This window comes from Geotrypetes seraphini, chromosome 7 (assembly GCF_902459505.1).
Source record: "Geotrypetes seraphini chromosome 7, aGeoSer1.1, whole genome shotgun sequence".
Lineage (NCBI taxonomy): Eukaryota > Metazoa > Chordata > Amphibia > Gymnophiona > Dermophiidae > Geotrypetes > Geotrypetes seraphini.
Window position 1 is genome coordinate 19,275,580 of NC_047090.1, and position 22,008 is coordinate 19,297,587.

Consider the following 22,008-nt stretch of genomic DNA (forward strand, 5'->3'; position numbering starts at 1 on the left):
CGGGATGCAAGAACACGGAGGACAGGGGGTGAAAAGAAAGAAGAGTGAAAGAAAAGAGTCCCAGTCCATGCCATGCGGAGCCAGGTAGCCAGCTAGCACTAAACGGCACAAATCCAGCGGCTCAAGTGACCAGGAAAAATGCCACGACTCCCCTGTGTCCCTCGACGCTGCAGTCACTGGACAATCATCCCGGTAAGCCCTCCAGAAAGGTGCTGATCTCCTCAGGAGTGGAGAAATAGAGCACCCGATTATTATGATGCACCTGGAGCTTGTCTGGATATTGCAGGACAAAACGGAGCTGTCTCTTGTGCAGCTGGGTGCAATACGGGGCCATCGCTCGGCGTTGTTCCAGCATTCATGGGGAGTACCGTATTTTCTCGCATATAACGCGCGCGTTATACGTGGTTTTTACGTACCGCGCATACCCTTGCACATTATACGCGTGAGCGCGTTGTACAAAATTTTTTTTACATAGTTCCTCCCCCGACGTCCGATTCACCCCCCGCAGGACCGCTCGCACCCCCACCCCGAAGGACCGCTTGCACGCACCCCCTCCCCGAAGGACCGCTCGCACGCACTCCCACCCGCACCCCCACAGCCTCCCGACCCCCCCCATCATGTAGAAGCTCCTACCGGTGTCCTGCTGCTTCCTCTTGGCGGTCCCGACACCCGACACGATCGGGGCAAGAGGGAGCTCAAGCCCTCTTGCCCCAGCCAACCGCGGCACACCCGACACGATCGGGGCAAGAGGGAGACCAAGCCCTCTTGCCCCGCCGACTCCCCAACTCACCGACAATATCGGGCCAGGAGGGAGCCCAAGTCCTCCTGGCCCTGGCGACCCCCCCCCCCTGCTAGTTGTTCAGGCCAGGAGGGAGCCCAAACCCTCCTGGCCACGGCGACCCCCTACCCCCACTACATTACGGGCAGGAGGGATCCCAGGCCATCCTGCCCTCGATGCAAACCCCCCTCCCCCCACCGACCGCCCCCCCCAGCCGACCCGCGACCCCCCTGGCCGACCCCCCACGACACCCCCACCCCCCTTCCCCGTACCTTTGTGTAGTTGGCCGGACAGACGGGAGTCAAACTCGCCTGTCCGGCAGGCAGCCAACGACGGAATGAGGTCGGATTGGCCCATCCGTCCCAAAGCTCCGCCTACTGGTGGGGCCTAAGGCGCCTGGGCCAATCAGAATAGGCCCGGGAGCCTTAGGTCCCACCTGGGGGCGGAGCATGAGGCACATGGGCCCAACCCGACCATGTGCCCAAGGCCCCGCCCCCAGGAGGGACCTAAGGCTCCCGGGCCTATTCTGATTGGCCCAGGCGCCTTAGGCCCCACCAGTAGGCGGAGCTTTGGGACGGATGGGCAAATCCGGTCTCATTCCGTCGTTGGCTGCCTGCCGGACAGGCGGGTTTGGCTCCCGTCTGTCCGGCCAACTACACAAAGGTACGGGGAAGGGGGGTGGGGGTGTCGTGGGGGTCGGCCAGGGGGGTCGCGGGACGGCTGGGGGGGCGGTCGGAGGTTCTTGGGGGGGCGGTCGTTGGGAGGGGGGTTTGCGTCGAGGGCAGGAGGGCCTGGGATCCCTCCTGCCTGTAATGTAGTGAGGGGTGGGGGTAGGGGGTCGCGTGGCCAGGAGGGTTTGGGCTCCCTCCTGGCCCGAACAACTAGCGGGGGGGGGGGGGGGCCGCCAGGGCCAGGAGGACTTGGGCTCCCTCCTGGCCCGATATTGTCGGGGAGTTGGGGAGTCGGCGGGGCAAGAGGGCTTGGGCTCCCTTTTGCCCCGATCGTGTCGGGGAGTTGGGGGGGCAAGAGGGCTTGAGCTCCCTCTTGCCCCGATCGTGTCGGGGGTGCCGCGGTTGGCTGGGGCAAGAGGGCTTGAGCTCCCTCTTGCCCCGATCGTGTCGGGTGTGCCGCGGTTGGCTGGGGCAAGAGGGCTTGAGCTCCCTCTTGCCCCGATCGTGTCGGGGAGTCGGGGGGGCAAGAGGGCTTGAGCTCCCTCTTACCCCGATCGTGTCGGGGGTGCCGCGGTTGGCTAGGGCAAGAGGGCTTGAGCTCCCTCTTACCCCGATCGTGTCGGGAAGTACCGTGGTTGGCTGGGGCAAGAGGGCTTGAGCTCCCTCTTGCCCCGATCGTGTCGGGGAATCGGGGGGGGCAAGAGGGCTTGAGCTTCCTCTTGCCCCGATCGTGTCGGGGGTGCCGCGGTTGGCTGGGGCAAGAGGGCTTGAGCTCCCTCTTACCCTGATCGTGTCGGGGGTGCCGCGGTTGGCTGGGGCAAGAGGGCTTGAGCTCCCTCTTGCCCCGATCGTGTCGGGGAATCGGGGGGGGCAAGAGGGCTTGAGCTTCCTCTTACCCCGATCGTGTCGGGGGTGCCGCAGTTGGCTGGGGCAAGAGGGCTTGAGCTCCCTCTTACCCTGATCGTGTCGGGGGTGCCGCGGTTGGCTGGGGCAAAAGGGCTTGAGCTCCCTCTTGCCCCGATCGTGTCGGGGAGTCGGGACCGCCAAGAGGAAGCAGCAGGACACCGGTAGGAGCTTCTACATGATGGGGGGGGGGGGTCGGGAGCCTGTGGGGGTGCGAGCGGTCCTTCAGGGTGGGGGTGCGGGTGGGAGTGCGTGCGAGCAGTCCTTCGGGGTGCGGGTGCGTGCGAGCGGTCCTTCGCGGTGGGGGTGCGAGCGGTCCTGCGGGGGGGGGGGGGGTGAATCGGACGTCGGGGGGAGGGCATCAGGCTTTCAGGGTGGGGACAGGACTTCAAGGGGGAGAGGAGAGTCGGGGCGGGCAAAAGGAGAGTCGGGGTGGCCAGAGGAGAGTCGGGGCGGGCGAAAGGAGTGTCGGGCGGCGACGGGAGAGTCGGGCAGCATGCGCGGTATACGGGTGTGCGCGGTATATAAAAATTTCTGTACATAGATTTGTGTTTTTCGCGTGCTATACCCGTGTGCGCGTTTTACACGGGTGCGCGTTATCTACGTGAAAATATGGTAGTCCTGAAACAGCAGTAGTCGTTGCCCCTCGTAGGAAATGGTACTCTTCGATTTATAGCTGGCCATGAGTAGTTGCTTGTCGGCAAAATTAAGAAGGCGGGCGATCACCACTAAAAATGATACCAGCAGATAGCCTGCCCTTTACTCCGGCTGCTAAGTAAATATGCAGGTCAGTAGGGCTGAAAGGGGCCGTAAAAATGCCAAGAAATCAGCTCCGGGATCGGGAGAGATAGCTGGAGACGTCCGTTCAGGCTGAGTGCATCATGTGACCCAGGTTCTTGTTTCTATTGTATTTTCTTAATTTTCCACCAATAGTAAATTTTGGATCTAAGTGGACTTGAGTTAAATTGAACTTAAATGTAAACTGTCTTATATTTGATGGTTGATAGTCATGTATTTTCTTTTTGAATATGATCTAAGTTCAATTTCTTTCTGTACAAGTTTCTTTGCTTGATAAGTAATATGAAATTTATAAATAAATAAAAAAAAAAAAAAAATAGAATGTTCAACAGCTGTTACTGATCCCTGCAGAGGACAGAGTGCAGAGATCAGCAACAGAAAACCCCCCAAACTGCACAAATGCAAAAGATAAACAAACCAAACTTCTCCTACATAAAATAAACCATGTTTCTTACCTGAAAGAAGATTTCTTTACTATTTAAACCTTCTCAAATCTTCTTTAAATCTTGAATTAATTCCCTGCACGAGACGGGAACCCTCCTCGCGCCTGCTGTCAGCGTGTCCCATCACCATGACAACAAATTCCCTCGAGCCAGCATGCGCTTAAAAATAAACTGCATGCATCTTCACGGAAGGCTCTCCGGAGCCTCTCCCCAGGTGTACAATGCTCCTAAATCTTCATAAAAAATTTTCAGCGGCACCGCCGCTAAACTTTGTTAACAAAAATAAAAACAACCGGCAAGCCAATCCACCACGCAAGCGCCGGAACGGTGATGTCATCCCTGAGCCGGAAGGATGACATCACCCATCCGCGGCGCACCCCTTCGATCCGGCCCACAACTCGCTGGAACATCCAGGGCCCATTCCAGGCCCAACACCGCTTCAGAATTAGGTCCTCCGGTGCATTTTTTATTTTTTACTTTACCTCCGGGACTTCCTGCAACTTCGGGCCGACTTCTGGCCCACCGCGGATGCCCGGACCTAACGACGTCAACACGGCCGAGCGTGATGATGTCAAGCGCATGCGCGGCACCGACCTGTCAGGCCTCTATCTGAACGCGATCTCTCCTGGCTCAAAAACAAAACTGCGAGACCCGCGACCAAAAACAGGCCCAACCAAACACCACGGCAACATTCTCCTGTGGGCCCGAAGTGGCCCAAACAAACGGCCTCCACACCAGCCCGTGAACCGGCTCTACTCTACCCGTGGATGCGGCAGAAGCCCGGATCCACCACTGGATCCAAACTCCCTGGATCCCAGGTAAACTTGCTTTCTTAACTTTATGGTTGTTTGTTTTTGTCCCTGGTTACACTGAGCACCGAAGGGGCAGTCCTGGAGTGAGGAGATGACCCGGTACTGCTGGCCAGAATTAAAAAAAAAAAATTAAAAAATAGCCTATGCAGGACCCACTCAGGGAATTAGAAGCGAAGTGTGTCTAGTGGGAAATAACATCTCAGATGGGAGTGGAGTGGGAGCAGAGGAGCCTCACTCCCAAAGTTACTGTGGGTCGGACCAAAGTTGGACATTCTTCCGGTTTCTGTTACATTGAAATCTGGTATCATGCTACAGATCGAGTTCTCCTCCAGAGTTCTGGGTATCATCTTGGATTCTTCCCTTTCATTTTGTGAGCGGATAAATTCGTTAGTGAGAAAGTGCTTCTTCAGTTTGCATGTGCTGAAAAAAGTTAGACCATTATTCCATCAGGAGCAATTCTCATTGTTGGTTCAGTCCATTGTGCTTGCTCAGTTGGCCTATTCTGCGCCTGGCCTGGCTCGGGGAGGCAGGAAGAAAAAGAATGGAAAGGCAACGCAATCGACTCACATTGTCTTTGCGATCGCGATCGATCATTTGGGCACCCCTGCTGTTTTGGTATCCTGTCCTGACCAGTTACAATACTACTTGATTCTACGTAAAGCAGCAAAACAATTTTTTTTTCTACCTTTTGTTGTTTCTGCTTTAATCATCTTATCTTCACTCTCTTCTTTCTATTCAGCGTTTGTCCTCACTCCCTTCCATGGAACATCTGTCCTCTCTTTGCCCCTTCCACCCAGCCTCTGCCCTCTCTCTCTACCCCTTCCATCTACTGTCCACCCTCTCTCTGCCCTTTGCATCCACTGTCCACCCTCTCTGCCCTTTCCATCCATTGTTTGCCCTCTCTCTGCTACATATGGCATCTTCCCTCTTTCTATGTCCCTTCAATAAACTGTATATCCTGTGCCCTTTCTCTACTTTGTACATGCTCTGGCATCTCTCTCTTCTCCTTTCCTTCCTTCCTTCCCACTTCACCCCATGGTCTGGTATCTCTATCTCCTTCCCTTCTCTCCCCCAATGCCCTGGTATCTCCCTCCTCCCCTTCCCCCCATATGCACTGAAATCTCTTCCCCCTCCATGGTCTGGTAGCTCCTTTCCTTTACCTCCCCTCCCTCCCATGGTCTTGGCATCTCTTGCCTCACCTCTCCCTTCCCTAGTCTTCCTTCTCCCCTCTCTCTCTCCCAACTGGGTGCTGCTGCAGCAGCTCTTCTCTTCCCCTCCCCTCTCCCCAATTAGGTGCTGTTGCAGCACTTCTCTTCCCCTCCCCAATTGGGTGCACCAACTTTTCTCTTCCCCCTCCCCCCAAAAAAATTGGGTGCAGCAGCAGCAACATTTCTCTTCCCTTCCCCCTACTCCCTCAAAATGGGTGCAGCTGCATAACATTTCTCTTCCCCCTCCCCTCCCCCATTCATTGCAGCAGCAGGTTTTCTCTTCCCATCCCTCCGAGCTCACACACCTGTCGGCAGAGTTGCTAGGCAAGTTGTAAGCTTCCCTCCATCGCTGACCTATCTTCCATAGGTCAGCGTCAGAGGGAAGCTTACAACTTGCTGCTTTTACTTGCTTCGGGCCTTCCTCGTTGCCAGGTCCTGCCTACTTTCTGTTTCTGGGAAGGCAGGATCCAGCAGCGAGGAAGGCCCGAAGCAAGTAAAACCGTTAACCTCAGTTTGGTGGGATAAGGCTTTAGAAACTTGGTAAGCCCTACAAGTGGTTCGCTGCTAGGCGCACTGGGACAAGGCAGGGACAGGGGACAGGCTGGGACAGACTGGGACAGGCTGACAAGCGCAGACAGACCACACCGGTAGCGCCTTCCCAATACCTCGAACATGAGTCCCAGCAGGATGACATGGCCATGCATGACACCATATCGGCATGATTTTGAATCACGAACTCATAGCTGAAGACCGGGGGGCTCTTATTTTTCTTCTGCAGCCCCATGCTGGCTGGCCAAGAGGCTCACTGCCCACCCTGCACCATAGCACAACAACGAGCGCTAAGAGGGGCCAAGCACACAGATGTTATCTCCTCCTTCTTTCAAGAGGCAAACCGAAAGCCAACCGTCCTACCAGCCCACCCCACCTCCTCCTGCTCCACCTCCTCCCTCCTTAGGCACAATTCACCACGAACATAAACTTGCTTCCCTCCCTTCCTTCAACTCGCTGCCCTATCTCCTGCCTTAGCCTGCAGCGAATTGAACCCATGCTCCAGGGTTTTTAAAAATTTTGACAGCCGGGCGCTCACCTAAATTAGCCGGGCGGAGCGCCCGGCTAAAACCCACTAGGGAGAACACTGCATAGCCTCCCTTTCCCTCCTTTCAACAGGTTCAGGTGAAATAGATGATCCCCTCTATGTGTCTGTTTTCCTTTTTTCAGCTTCAACACTACTAGACTACTACTCATCAGGAGTGTGGGAGTGTGAGAGGGGCTGGGGCTCTGGGTCTTTGGACCAGATTTTTGAGCTACTTTACCTGTACTCAACCGGTTGTCCTACTGGTATGGTGTCTTGTGGTTCTCTTCATGGGTTCCTGGGATGAGTAAATTGCGGGGTCAGACCGTTACCAACAGTTCTTGGACTGCTTCTGGAACCTTTATCTTTTTAATAAGTCTGCAGACTATCGGGAAATGCAGTATAAAATACTACAAAGAGCCCATATTACTCGGCATAGGGGGGCGCAGCTTGGACTGTAGAGTGGTGATCTCTGTGTCAAGTGTAAATGTAAGCCTGGTACCTGTCAGCCTAGCTATCGCTACCATTCAGCATTTTTAGTTGGCATTACTTATGTCAGCGAAGGCCTATGGGAAATTATATCAATCTGACTCTGGCATGGGAATGCAGATAGACCCTGAGGGCAGGGAAACTGTTTCAAGTATCCCTGATTGAATCATGACTAGCTAAAAGGTGTTAATGTCTGATTAAGAGGGTGCTTAGGACAATGGGTCCAGGTGCATGGAACAAAGAAGCCAGAGACTAATCCCATCACCATGCTTGCAAGTATCACACCCTCCTTAGCAATTAAATTAACCATTGTTTCAAACAGTTTGCAAGTTCTAAACAGAAAGATACTGGGGCATACAGGTTTCTATATTGAGCCAAGGTATAAAAGCCTCCTCTCTGCTCTATCAATCTATCTATCAATCTTTGGAGGAGAGGGGTCTTGTCTCTCTCTCTCTCTCTCTGCCTTTCCCTGAAACTTCACACTTCCTTCTGGACTCTGTAAGGCAGGGAAACTGCTCTGCTCTCTGCTTAATTGTAATGCTTATAAATATTGCTTTTCTGTAAGCCTATTTCTATAATATATTCTTTATGCAATCACCTCTGGCTGTGCCTATTATTCTACTTCCTGGTGAAACTTCAGTGAGGGAACTGAATCTGGAACCAGCGTTTGTCAGTACGCTTTTCACTTAACCCCTACCACCATACATTGGGGGGGCCACTAACAAAACTGACAGTACCTACTTCCACTCGTTTCTTGAGGGCACTGAGCTCATCCTTTGGAGGGGCCTTCTGGGCCTCCTGGAATCTGTCCTCTATAGTCCCATTCAATGGACCTATGAAGGACAGATTCAGGAATCTTTACAAGTAATCAGGAATCAGGTTTTCAGGAATCTTTACAAGAACAGGGCTTCTCCTCTTCCCAATGTAGATTCATGTACAATGCTATTTTTGTTGCAAAAAATTTGATTTTGACCTACTGGGCATCTGAGGACTCCCCTCCAGCTGCTCAATGGCAGGCCAAGCTGAGAAAGATGGCTGAATTTGAGATTCGTTCCTATGATAAATCCCAAACCACTGGACATGAGGCATTATGTTGCTCTGTGGGGGGGCTTGCTGGATCTCCTCGCTACTTAATTGCTCTTTGTTCTTATCCTTACTTTAGCTCTTCAGGCGTGTCGATTGTGGCGCGTATGCTCCCTTATCTGCACTCCAAGCTCATGGGGAGGGGGTTCATAGGGATGGTTTGCTTGTGTAGATTATTTGAGTTGGTTGTAGTCTACAAGCTGGATGACTATTGAGTGGCTTGGGGTGTCTGGACTGAGGCTTGTTTGTTTGGGGGATGGTGGGTCTTCTAAAGTAAAATATTCTATGGCTGATGGTCTGGTCTGCAGTTGTAGAATCCATGGGTGGTATGGGTCTGGGTTGATCTGCTGTCTTTATCTTTACTGGGCCTAGGCCTGTTCACTGTTGGACTCTCTGTTTTGGGGGCAGTTTGCCTTTGTTAGAGGGAATTACGAAGGGCTGAGACTCATGGTAGGGAAGAAGATTAAGAAAAGGATAAGCACTGTAAAAACGCTAGAGCAAGCTTGGCCCCTTTTTAAGGACACAGTCACCGAAGTGCAAAATCTATATATACCGCATATCAACAAGGGATCAAAGAGGAAAAAGAACAAAGAACCGGCGTGGCTCACTGTAGAGGTGAAGGAAGCGATCAGAAACAAGAAAACTTCGTTTAAGGAATGGAAAAGGTCAAAAATGGATGAAAACTGGAACAAGCACAAACAACATCAACGCAGGTACCATAAGGCGGTAAAAGGGGCCAAAAGAGACAACGAGAAAAAAATAGCCAAGCAGGCGAAGAACTTCAAGCCGTTCTTTCAATATATTAAGGGGACCAGCAAAGGAAGCGGTGGGACCATTGGATGACCATGGAATAAAGGGAGCGCTAAAGCAGGACAAAGCAATCGCCGACAAACTGAACACATTTTTTGCATCTGTATTTACCGAAGATATACACAGCATACCGGAACCTATCAGGCTATATGCTGGAAACGAAGACGGAAAGTTGACAGGATTGATGGTCAGTCTAGATGAGGTGTGTAGGCACATTTATAGGCTTAAGAGTGATAAATCCGCGGGACCGGATGGCATCCATCCGAGGTTCATCAAGGAACTGAAAGGGACCTTAGCTGAACTGCTTCAACTAATAGCCATTCTGTCTATCAAATCGGGAAAGATTCCGGAAGACTGGAAGGTGCCGAATGTTACGCTGATCTTCAAGAAAGGTTCGAGGAGAGATCTGGGAAACTACAGACCGGTGAGTCTAACTTTGATTATCCCAGGACAAGCAGGCAGCATATTCTTGACTGATGGGCGACGGCACCGACGGAGCCCCGGTACGGACAATTTTAGAGTGATTGCACTCTAAGAACTTTAGAAAGTTCTAGCTAGGCCGCACCGCGCGTGCGCGAGTGCCTTCCCGCCCGACAGAGGCGCGCGGTCCCCAGTTTTCTTAATTCCGCGGAGCTAAGAAGACGCGTGTTTCCAACGGCTGTTGGAAGTTTTTTTCTAAACTGTTCACTTGCCTTCCCGCTCGCGCGTATTTTTCTCTTCATTTTATTTCTTTCTTGTTCTTTTAACGTTTGTAAAAAAAAAAAAAAAAAAATTGTTTTATTTTTTTCTTTTTTTATTGACTACCCCGGCGGGGCCTGTTGGCACCATCGAAGCCTCCGGCTTCGATTTTGCTACAGCGGTTTTTCCCTTCATGCCCCCGTCACCGGGTTTCAAACAGTGTCAGCGGTGTGCGCACCCTATATCCCTCTCCGACCCGCACAAGTGGTGCCTTCAGTGTTTGGGTCCGGACCATAGGGCTGACACCTGCACCCGCTGTAGTTCTTTACAAAAAAGAACTTTAAAAAACCGACAGATTCAGCAACGAATTCTGTTCGGCACCGACATGGAAGTTGCACCAGTATCGACATCGGCAACTTCCTCCAAATCGACACCGACTGTCTCGGCACCGACAGATACATCGCCGACGTCGATCCCTGTAGGTAAGCCGGCTAAGAAGCCTTCCCCTACTGTCCTAGGGCCACCAGTCGAGCATGCAGTGAGCCAAGTCCTGCAGACTGAGCGCCGGCCCCGTAAACGCTCCGCTCCCATTGAAGTCACTGCCTCGTCATCGGCATCGACTTCACCCGAGCGTAGAGCGGCACCGAAGGTACCGAGCAAGAAAAGACCGGTACCGGTGCAATCGGGACCTACGTTGGATGAGCGCATTGCCTCTATCCTCCAGGCCCAACTTAAGCAGCAACTGCAACAATTGCTCCCGGCTCTGTTGACACCGAATCCTCCAGTGTCGGTACCCAATGAGCCTTCGGTGCCGACCGTCGATCAACCCCTTTTATTGACATCGACTTTGTCGGCACCGCACAAATCCATGTCCATGCCTATTCTATCAGCGGAACCGAAACGACGTTCTGCTCCGGACACTTCTGAACCGGTACCGTTCTCTGAACCCCGTACCGTTCTACACTCCCCTGGTACCGTCTCCAACCGTTCGGGGAAATCGGTACGCAAGACTAAACATGTTGGCACCTCGACTCCACTTTCTCAGGGTCGTCTCCAATCGGTACGGGACCCTGACTTGTGGGATGACTCGGATGATAACCTCGGTACCGAGGAAGATTATTCATCTGAAGAGGAGGATCTATCGGTGCAAGACCCTGCTACTAAGCCAGAGCACTCCTCATTTACCAAATTTTTAAGGGAAATGTCAGACACCCTTTCAATTCCTTTGGAGTCTGATTCTAAAAAGTCCAAGGCATTCTTAGATGCCTTGGACTTTGATCATCCTCCTAAGGAGTTCTTAAAGTTGCCCCTCCATGATATCTTGAGGGAAACTTTCTATAAGAACTTGGAAACTCCCTTAACCATCCCGGGAGCCCCAAGAAAATTGGAATCTCTTTATAAAGTCATTCCAATCCCAGGATTCGACAAGCAACAACTTCCCCATGAATCCTTGTTGGTGGAATCAACCCTGAAGAAGTCTGTAGGTGCCAGTGTTTACGCCTCTGTCCCTCCTGGCAGAGAGGGAAAGGCCATGGATAAATTTGGAAAGCGCCTTTACCAAAACGCCATGCTGGCCAACCGTTCAGGTAATTACGCATTCCACTTCTCGTTTTACCTGAAGCATCTCATTCAACAGGTGACCTCTTTTCAGAAGTACATTCCGGACCGTAAGCTTCCTGCTTTTCAGCAATGTACCTCTAGTCTTTTGCAACTCAGGAAGTTTATGGTCCGTTCAATTTATGATACTTTTGAACTGACGTCACGGGCCACTGCGATTTCTGTAGCAATGAGAAGGTTGGCATGGCTACGGGTCTCAGAACTGGATGTAAACCATCAGGACCGTCTGGCCAATGCGCCTTGCCTGGGGGATGAGCTGTTTGGGGAGTCCATGGATACCGCCACACAAAAGCTCTCCGCGCATGAGACTAGGTGGGACACCTTGTTGAAAAACAAGAAGAAACCTCCTCCTCCTCGACCATTCAGGCAACAACCTTCTTATCAAAGAAGGTTTTCTGCTCGCCCGGCTCAGACTCATCCTCCTCAACCTCGCAGGCAGCGTCAACAGCAGCAACAGGCTCGTCAACAACAACAGCCTGCTGTAAAACCGGCTGTTCAACCTAAGTCTACACAGCCCTTTTGACTCTCTTCTCGAGAACATTGCCAGTCTTCCTCCCTCATGCCTTCTACCTCAGCCCATAGGAGGTCGACTACAGGTTTTTCTGTCTCGATGGGAAGCAATTACCTCCGACCAGTGGGTACTTGCTATCATCGCTCACGGATATGCCCTGAACTTTCAGACTCCTCCACCGTTAAGTCTACCAAAAGAGTCTGCTTCCAACAAGGCTCAGTCCCTCCTTCTCGGTCAGGAGGTTCAATCCCTCCTACTTCTCAATGCCATCGAACCAGTTCCTCTAGACCAGCAAGGCCTGGGATTTTATTCCCGGTACTTTCTAGTCCCCAAAAAAACCGGAGATCTCAGACCAATATTAGATCTCAGAGATCTCAACAAATGTCTGGTCAAGGAGAAGTTCAAGATGTTATCTCTTGCCACCCTATACCCTCTTCTCTCTCAGGAAGACTGGCTATGTTCCCTCGATCTCAAGGAGGCGTATACTCACATTCCAATTCATCTGATGTCCAGACAATACCTTCGCTTTCTTGTCAACCAACATCATTACCAATACAAGGTGCTACCCTTCGGCTTAGCCTCCTCTCCCAGGGTATTCACCAAATGTCTGATTGTGGTCGCAGCTTATCTCCGCTCCCACAATTTTCAAGTCTTCCCTTATCTGGACGACTGGCTCATCAAGGCTCCTTCTCCTCAGTCCGTTCACATAGCCACCAATCAGACCATTTCCTTCCTTCGACTGTTGGGGTTCGAGATCAATCTACCCAAGTCACACCTCATTCCAACTCAGCGACTTCAATTCATTGGAGCCATTCTGGATACTGTTCAGATGAGGGCGTTTCTTCCTCCAAACCGCCTTCACACCATCCTTCATCTCTGTCAGCAGGTGTTCCAGAAAACTTCCATCTCTGCAAATCAAATGATGGTACTTTTGGGGCACATGGCATCCACAGTGCATGTCACCCCCTTCGCACGTCTCCACCTGCGTACTCCTCAATGGACCCTAGCGACTCAGTGGTCACAAGCGACGGATCCTTGTTCACAACACATATCTGTGACCTCGTCTCTTCGACAGTCGCTTCTTTGGTGGTTGAACTCATCAAATCTATCCAGAGGTCTACTGTTCCATCTACCTCCTCATCAACTAGTCATCACCACGGATTCCTCCCCCTATGCATGGGGAGCTCACTTGAACGAGTTCCAAACTCAGGGGTTTTGGACCACCCAGGAAAAGAAGCACCACATCAATTTCCTGGAACTCAGAGCGATATTTTACGCCCTCAAAGCTTTTCAACATCTCCTCTTTCCTCAGGTTCTTCTCATTTGCACAGACAACCAAGTTGCAATGTATTACCTCAACAAACAAGGAGGGACGGGATCCCGTCCTTTATGTCAGGAAGCTCAAAGGATTTGGACATGGGCGACTGCTCGTCACCTATTCCTGAAAGCAGTCTACATCCAAGGGGAACAGAATTGCTTAGCAGACAACCTCAGCAGAATTCTTCAACCTCACGAATGGACTCTCGACCCCTCGACTCTCCAGTTCATTTTCTCTCAATGGGGCACTCCTCAGGTGGATCTTTTTGCAGCTCCCCACAACCATCAACTGCCCCTGTTTTGCTCCAGACTTTACTCTCCTCACCGTCTGGAACCCGATGCATTTCTTCTGGATTGGACCAATCTCTTCCTTTATGCATTCCCTCCTCTTCCGCTCATGCTGCGCACCTTATTCAAGCTCAAGAGGGAACAAGCCACCATGATCCTCATCGCTCCACGGTGGCCCAGACAGCATTGGTTTTCCCTTCTACTTCAACTCAGTTCCAGGGAACCCATACCTCTTCCTCTGTTTCCTTCACTACTTACACAGAATCAGCAAACGCTTCTTCATCCCAACTTACAGTCTCTGCACCTGACAGCTTGGTATCTCTCGGGCTGACTTCACCTCATGCTCTCCTTTCTCAGCCTGTCCGTTCTATTATTGATGCCTCCAGGAAACCGTCTACTCTCCAATGTTACCAGCAGAAGTGGTCTCGGTTTTCTTCCTGGTGCCTGTTACATCACCATAATCCCATATCTACAGCAGTGGGATTGGTGTTGGACTATCTTTTGTCCTTATCTGACTCTGGTCTTAAATCCTCTTCGATAAGGGTCCATCTTAGTGCCATTGCAGCTTTTCATGAGCCGATCCATGGAAAACCCCTCTCAGCTCATCCCTTAGTCTCAAGGTTCATGAAAGGCCTTTTCAATGTAAAACCACCTCTTAAGGCCCCTCCTGTTGTATGGGATCTTAACGTAGTTCTTTCTGCGTTAATGAAGCCTCCTTTCGAGCCTCTGGCCACAACGCATTTTAAATTTCTAACTTGGAAAGTGGTCTTTCTGATAGCGCTCACTTCTGCCAGGAGGGTCACTGAGCTCCATGCTCTGGTGGCTGATCCACCTTTCACTGTTTTTCACCATGATAAGGTTGTCCTTCGTACACATCCAAAATTCCTTCCTAAGGTTGTGTCTGAGTTTCACCTTAATCAATCCATCGTTCTTCCTGTTTTTTTCCCAAAGCCTCATTCTAATCCAGGTGAACAGGCTTTGCATACCTTGGATTGTAAACGTGCTCTGGCTTACTATCTTGATCGCACCAAACCTCACAGATCATCTCCTCAACTGTTTTTGTCCTTTGATCCTAACAAGTTGGGTCACCCTGTATCTAAACGCACTCTATCCAATTGGCTTGCTGCTTGCGTTTCTTTTTGTTATGCTCAGTCAGGCCTGACACTGGAGGGTTCTGTCACGGGCCACAAAATTAGAGCTATGGCAGCGTCTGTAGCTTTCCTCCGTTCCACTCCTATTGAGGAAATCTGCAAAGCTGCTACTTGGTCCTCAGTTCATACTTTCACATCTCACTATTGTCTGGATGCATTCTCCAGGCGGGATGGACACTTCGGCCAATCTGTTTTACAAAATTTATTCTCCTAATGGCCAACCTTCCCTCCATCCCTCTTTTTGTTAGCTTGGAGGTCACCCATCAGTCAAGAATATGCTGCCTGCTTGTCCTGGGATAAAGCACAGTTACTTACCGTAACAGGTGTTATCCAGGGACAGCAGGCAGATATTCTTGCGTCCCACCCACCTCCCCGGGTTGGCTTCTTAGCTGGCTTATCCTAACTGGGGACCGCGCGCCTCTGTCGGGCGGGAAGGCACTCGCGCACGCGCGGTGCGGCCTAGCTAGAACTTTCTAAAGTTCTTAGAGTGCAATCACTCTAAAATTGTCCGTACCGGGGCTCCGTCGGTGCCGTCGCCCATCAGTCAAGAATATCTGCCTGCTGTCCCTGGATAACACCTGTTACGGTAAGTAACTGTGCTTACTGGAGAAAGATAGTAGAGTCGCTGATAAAGGACCGCATTATTCATCACCTTAACGGACATGGGCTGATGAGTGTCAGCCTAGAGGCCTCTGGGAGATTATATCAATCTGACCCTGGCATGGGAAGGCAGATAGACCCTTAGTGCAGGGAAACTGTTTTAAGTAGCCCTGATTGATATATTTTAAGTTTCAAGTAGCCCTGCTTGAATCATGGCTAGCTAAAAGGTGTTAATGTCTGATTAAGAGGGTGCTTAGGACAATGGTGCACGGATCAAGCCAGAGACTTAATCCCATCACCATGCTTACAGGTATCTCACCCTCCTTAGCAATTAAATTAACCATTGTTTCAAACAGTTTACAAATTCTAAACAGAAAGATACTGGGGCATACAGGTTTCTATATTGAGTCAAGCCTGCTCTCTGCAACACACAGATCTCTCTAGCTCTCTCTTTTTCTATGGAGCTATCTCTTGGCTCTTTGCTCGGCACTCTGGTTCTGTCTTGGCTCTCCCTCTCTCTTTCTATCCTTCCCTTTATTTATCTAACACGAAGCTTCCTAGAACTACAAGCTTCTATGTCCCTCTCTGCCTCTGACCTCTGTAAGGCAGTGAGACTGCTTGCTCTCTGCTTAAGTGTAATGCTCTCTGCTTAATTGTAATGCTTATAAATATTACTTTTCTGTAAGACTATTTCTATAATATATTCTTTATGCAATCACCTCTGGTTGTGTCTATTATTCTACTTCCTGGTGAGTCATCTGTGAGGGAACTGAACCTGGGACCTGGCGTTTGTCAGTACGCCTTTCACTTAACCCCTACCACCTAATATTGTGGGGGCCACTTTCAAACTGACAATGAGGACCAGTCAGCACGGTTTTAGCAAAGGCAGATCGTGTTTGACGAACTTGCTACACTACTTTAAGGGAGTAAACAGACAGACAGACAGACAAGGACGACCCAGTCGACATTGTATATCTGGATTTTCAGAAGGCATTTGACAAGGTTTTGCATGAACAACTACTTCGGAAAATTGCGAGCCATGGAATCAAGGATGAAATACTCACGTGGATTAAAAACTGGCTGGAACATAGGAAACAGAGAATGGGAGGTAAATGGACAATACTTGGACTGGAAGAGCGTCACCAGTGGGGTGCCGCAGGGCTCAGTGCTTAGATCCGTGTTCTTCAACGCCTTTATAAACGATCTGGACATTGGTATGACGAGTGAGGTGATTAAATTTGCAGATGATACAAAGTTATTCAGAGTAGTGAAGACAAGGGGGATTGTGAAGATCTGCAACGTGACATAATCAGGCTCGAGGAATGGGCATCAACATGGCAGATGCGGTTCAATGTGGATAAGTGTAAAGTGTTGCATGTTGCTAAGAAAAATCTCATGCATGAATACAGGATGTCCCTGGTGGTACTTGGAAAGACCTCTCAGAAATGAGACTTGGGAGTTCTGATCGACAAGTCAAGGAAGCCGACCGCACAATGCGCGGCAGCGGCGAAAAGGGCGAGCAGAATGCTAGGAATGATAAAGAAAGGGATCACGAACAGATTGGAGAAGGTTATCATGCCGCTGTACTGGGCCATGGTGCACCCTCACTTGGAATACTGCATCCAGCACTGGTCACCGTATATGAAGGAGGACACGGTACTACTCGAAAGGGTCCAGAGAAGAGCAACTAAGATGGTTAAGGGGCTGGAGGAGTTGCCATACAGTGAAAGATTAGAGAAACTGGGCCTCTTCTCCCTCGAACAGAGGAGATTGAGAGGGGACATGATCGAAACATTCAAGATAATGAAGGGAATAGACTTAGTAGATAAAAGACAAATTGTTCACCCTTTCCAAGGTAGAGAGAATGAGAGGGCACTCTCTAAAGTTAAAAGGGGATAGATTCCGTACAAACAGAAGGAAGTTCTTCACCCACAGAGTGCAATTTTCTTTTCAAACCAAGCCTAAGCTTGATGCTTTACTTCTGTATTTGCCCCCCCCAATCAATAGTGAAAATTTAACCCAATTACAATCTCTTCTCTTTGATTTCGGTTCTTCCACTTTGAACCCTTTAATTTTAGGTGACTTCAATATACACTTTGACGATCCCAATAACACTCAAACTAAAAATATTCTATCGCATATTGATCTTTTAGATATGGTCCCTCTAATATTAGACCCAACACACTATTTAGGACATTCCATTGACATGGTACTCATTCCAACTTACCAAACAGACAACTACTCTTTTAATTTCAGTCAACCAGTTCCTTGGTCGGATCATTATTTGATATCAATATCTTATTTTCTTACATCTATAAAATCTCAAACTTCTAAGAAAAAAATTAAATTTAGAGATCTCAATAACCTCTCGTTTGAGACTATTTCCACTGCATATTCTTCATATTTTTTTGACTTTATCTCCACTTCATTGGATGACTCTCTCCACCTTTGGACTGTAAACATTTGTCATTTTTTAGATACAGTTGCACCTTTTCAAATTAAGACTATTCCTGAAAGGAAATCTACCAACCCTTGGTACACAGCAGAACTTAAACTCATTAAACAACAATTAAGATCTCTAGAACGAAAATGGAGAAAAGATAAATCATTATGTAATTTAGAATTATTCAAAGAACATTCTAAATTTTATAAAACAAAAATAAATCATGCAAAAACAAAATATTATTCTGGTTTGATTCAAAAAGCTTCTAATTCTTCTACTCTCTATCGTATATTAAATTCTATTACATACTCAAATAAACGGAAAAACCAAGAAGGTGAACTTAACCTCTCCGCCCAGGAACTAGCTATTTACTTCACCGAGAAAATTGATAAGATCAGATCTACTTTTACTTCAAATTCTCCTGGTCAAGTGCCAATTGAGTCTAGTTTACTATCTTCAAAATGCTCCACCTTTAATATTCCTAATCTAACAGAGATAGAATCCACTATTAAATCTATCAATATAAAAGGTTCCCAAAACGACTCAGTTCCTCCTTTTTTTCTTAAGCGCTTCTTTAGGATCTTCGGCCCTGCTATTCTTACTTTGGTAAGTGAAAGTTTAAAACAAGGCATCGTCCCCAAAACTTGGAAACGTTCTATCATTTATCCTATTATCAAAAACCACAAAACTAGTGCTGAAGACATGTCAAATTACAGACCTATTGCCAACTTACCATTTTTGTCGAAATTAACCGAGAAGATTGTATTCAATCAGATTTCAGACTTCATTGAAAAAACAAATATTCTCCACCCCAATCAAACTGGTTTCAGGCAACATCACTCTACCGAACACTCACTAATCGGCATGTCTACTATAATTCATTACTTCTTAGACCATCATCAATCTGTTCTGTTAATCTCATTAGATCTTTCATCCGCCTTCGACACAATTGATCACGAATTACTACTACATAGACTTCAATCAATAGGAATCACAGACCAAGTACTCGCTTGGTTTCAATCATACTTTTCAGATCGTTCCTCATCAGTTTCTTTTAATAACACTACTTCTAATACTTTTACTTCAGTTAATGGCGTCCCCCAAGGCTCCATACTGTCTCCACTCCTATTTAATATATTTCTTGCTCCACTATTAACTCTATGCCAATCAATTGGCTTTAATGTCTTCGCTTACGCTGACGACATACAACTTTTACATCCCATTGATATTGATAACCCTTCAGATACTTCTGAGATTAATGCAAAATTAGAAAAAATACATCTTTGGTTAAATAACAACAGACTCGCATTAAACATTAATAAATCTAATGTATTATTGTTTCCTTGGAAAGATAACCCAAAGCTTAAATTTCCGATTTCTATTAAGGATCATCCCATACAAGAGGTAGACAATATTAAAATATTAGGCGTCATCTTTGACCATAAACTTTCCTTTCATAACCATATCAGCAATGTCATTAAGTCATCTTTCTTTAGGCTTCGACAAATCCGTTCTGTTTCACAATTCCTTAACAATAATTCACTTAATATTCTCATCCACTCTCTCGTTATCTCAAAGATAGATTACTGTAATGCACTTTTTAAAGGCATAGCTCAAAAAGAAATCAAACGTTTACAGATCATACAAAATACTTCGGTCAAGCTCATTTTTAAAGCCAAAAAATTCGATCATGTTACTCCACTCCTTAAGGAAGCCCATTGGCTTCCTGTTGCTCACAGAATCATATATAAACTTAGCTTGCTTACTTTCAAATCTCTTTCTTTTAAAACTCCGGCTTTTATTTATAAATCATTAATCCCTTACACAACGAACAGAACACTAAGATCTACCGAACAACATTTACTAACAATCCCATCCCTTAAAATCATAAACACAAGACGCCAATATATTTTTTCTGTTACTGCACCCCAAACCTGGAATTCTTTACCCTACCACTTGAGACAAGAAATCAATTTAGAGAAATTCAAAAGTAACCTGAAAACCTTTCTATTTAATGATGCCTTCATAAATCAACAATAATTTCGTTATAAAATAATTTCAAGACTCTGCTTCACCCCTTCCTCATGTACATTCCCTAAATGTAATCCCCATCTTTATTTTTATATTGTAACTTCTTGCCCATCTCTTTCCTATATGTTTCTAGTATTGTCAAATTTGTCATAAGTTCAGTCAACAATCTTCAATGTATTGCTTTTTAAATTGTAATTTTTATTATGTACATCGCTTTGAATTAAGATAAAGCGATTAATCAAAACTGAATAAACTTGAAACTTGAAACTTGAAACTTGTTGTATACTGGAACTTTCTTCCGGAGTCTGTTATAGGGGAAAACACCCTTCAGGGATTCAAGACAAAGTTAGACAAGTTCCTGTTGAACCAGAACATACGCAGGTAGGGTTAGTCTCAGTTAGGGCGCTGGTCTTTGACCAGAGGGCCGCCGCGTGAGCGGACTGCTGGGCACGATGGACCACTGGTCTGACCCAGCAGCGGCAATTCTTATGTTCTTATCTTTCATTGATATCCTTGTTTTTTCTATATGGTTATTTTGATGTTTGTGATTCTTTGGATCATTTGCCATTCTCAATAAAAATATATTAAAAAAACAAAACTGCACAATAAAGGCCGAAGAGCTAGCGCAAGTGTAAATTGCATCAATAAACAATAAGGATACTCTGCGCATGAGTTTCGATCGCTGTTACAGCAAACCATGGGATTGCTATAGGGTGTGCGTCCAATCAGATCATTTGCATGCAGAATCTATATGAATCGGTCGCTTTTCAAAACTTGGCCAAGAATCAGATCTGTAAAGTTCGTGAATATAGGCCAAATGCTCTGGTGAAACCCCAGAGTATTGTGTGTAATCTGGAGGCTGCCCTTCAAAGATATAAACAGGATTGAGTCAGTCCAGATCATGACTCCTAAAATAATTAGTGGTTTTCAACATAAATAATATAGGAGCTAACTTAATGATCTCAGTATGTATCCTTTGGAAGAAAGCCAGGAGAGAATCTTCACATGTGGATCCCTTCCTAGACAAAATAAAGAAGCTAATTAGACACTTGCCCCTGCACAAGGCCCTTTGACTTATGATTCTCTTGAAATGGAAAACTTCATATATGGGTCTTAGAAGCAGTAAGATCTTCAAATAACTGTACCTGCTGTCTAGAGTAATTAAGAACAGCTGCTTTGAGGTACAGAGTGGAAGGAAGTATGACACTGAAAAACTCCCAGAATAGGTGGATTGAAGTGCAACTCTTGGGGAGCTTGGAAATACAGTACTTAAGTCTCCAGGATGCAGCTCTTTGGCACAATGCAAATGTTAATATGAGAGCTAGTCCTAAATTTGAAAAACCAAGATTTCCAGCACCCTCTGAAAATAATAATTTGTCTTTGCATATGCAAAACAGGAGACATTACACAAAAAGGTTCTAAACTTGTTATATAAGCTCACTTTTTAGTAAGTTTCTACCTTTAAATCAGTTAGTTCAATTTTATTCTTTAAAGCAACATAGCTGCAGTGTTAATCCATTAGCACACATATAAATAAAAAGGTCAATAAACAAGTTGTAGCTCAAACCTTCTCACTGAACATAAGAATTACCATCGTGCCCAGCAGTCCGCTCCCGCGGCAGCCCTTAGGTCAAAGAACAGTGCCCTAATTGAGTCTAGCCCTACCTGCGTATATTCTGGTTCAGCAGGAACTTGTCTAACTTTGTCTTGAACCCTGGAGGGTGTTTTCCCATATAACAACAGTACTAGACTACTGTAACATCGCCTATTTAGCAATTTCCCAAAAGAATATGCAACGTTTACAGTTGATGCAAAATGCAGCAGTCAGACTGATCTTTGGGCTAAAGAAATTTGACCACATGACACCCTACTATCGGCAGCTGCATTGGCTGCCAATGGAGGCACGCGTAAAGTTTAAATTTGCCTGCTTCTTCAAAGCACTACGTGGACTTGCCTCTAAATACATAACTGATCTTTTCTTCTTCTCAGCCAATAGACACAAGAGAAGCTCACATTCCAATTTAGTTTCTCCCCCAGTGAGAGGTTGTAAACTGAAAAAACACCATGAACACCTTCTCTCACACCAAGCAGCATTATGGGGTAAAGACCTAGAACAATTGCTTTCGCCTACTACTTATGAGGAATTTAGGAAACGTCTAAAAACACACTTGTTCATAAAGCATCTAGACAACTGATCCTCTCTTTTCTCTCCCCTCTATAGCAGCGGTCTCAAACACGTGGGCCGCGGGCCGCATGTGGCTCTCCAGGTGCTATTTTGCGGCCCGCAGTCTGGACGCGATGATCA

General features: G+C 47.6%; 2 protein-coding genes across 3 annotated transcripts in view; one reads left to right on the forward strand and one right to left on the reverse strand.

Moving 5' to 3' along the window:
- The window catches only part of IQSEC3 (IQ motif and Sec7 domain ArfGEF 3), a 225,807-nt gene extending 221,864 nt beyond the window's left edge, over window positions 1-3,943 (reverse strand). For both annotated transcript variants that reach the window (XM_033953076.1, XM_033953075.1), the window contains exon 1: window positions 3,606-3,943. The gene's annotated coding sequence lies outside the window, so the exon portion shown is untranslated. The remainder of the gene's footprint in view (window positions 1-3,605) is intronic.
- A 243-nt stretch (window positions 3,944-4,186) lies between these two features.
- The window catches only part of WASHC1 (WASH complex subunit 1), a 113,304-nt gene continuing 95,482 nt past the window's right edge, over window positions 4,187-22,008 (forward strand). Inside the window, exon 1 of the mRNA XM_033953077.1 lies at window positions 4,187-4,411. The gene's annotated coding sequence lies outside the window, so the exon portion shown is untranslated. The remainder of the gene's footprint in view (window positions 4,412-22,008) is intronic.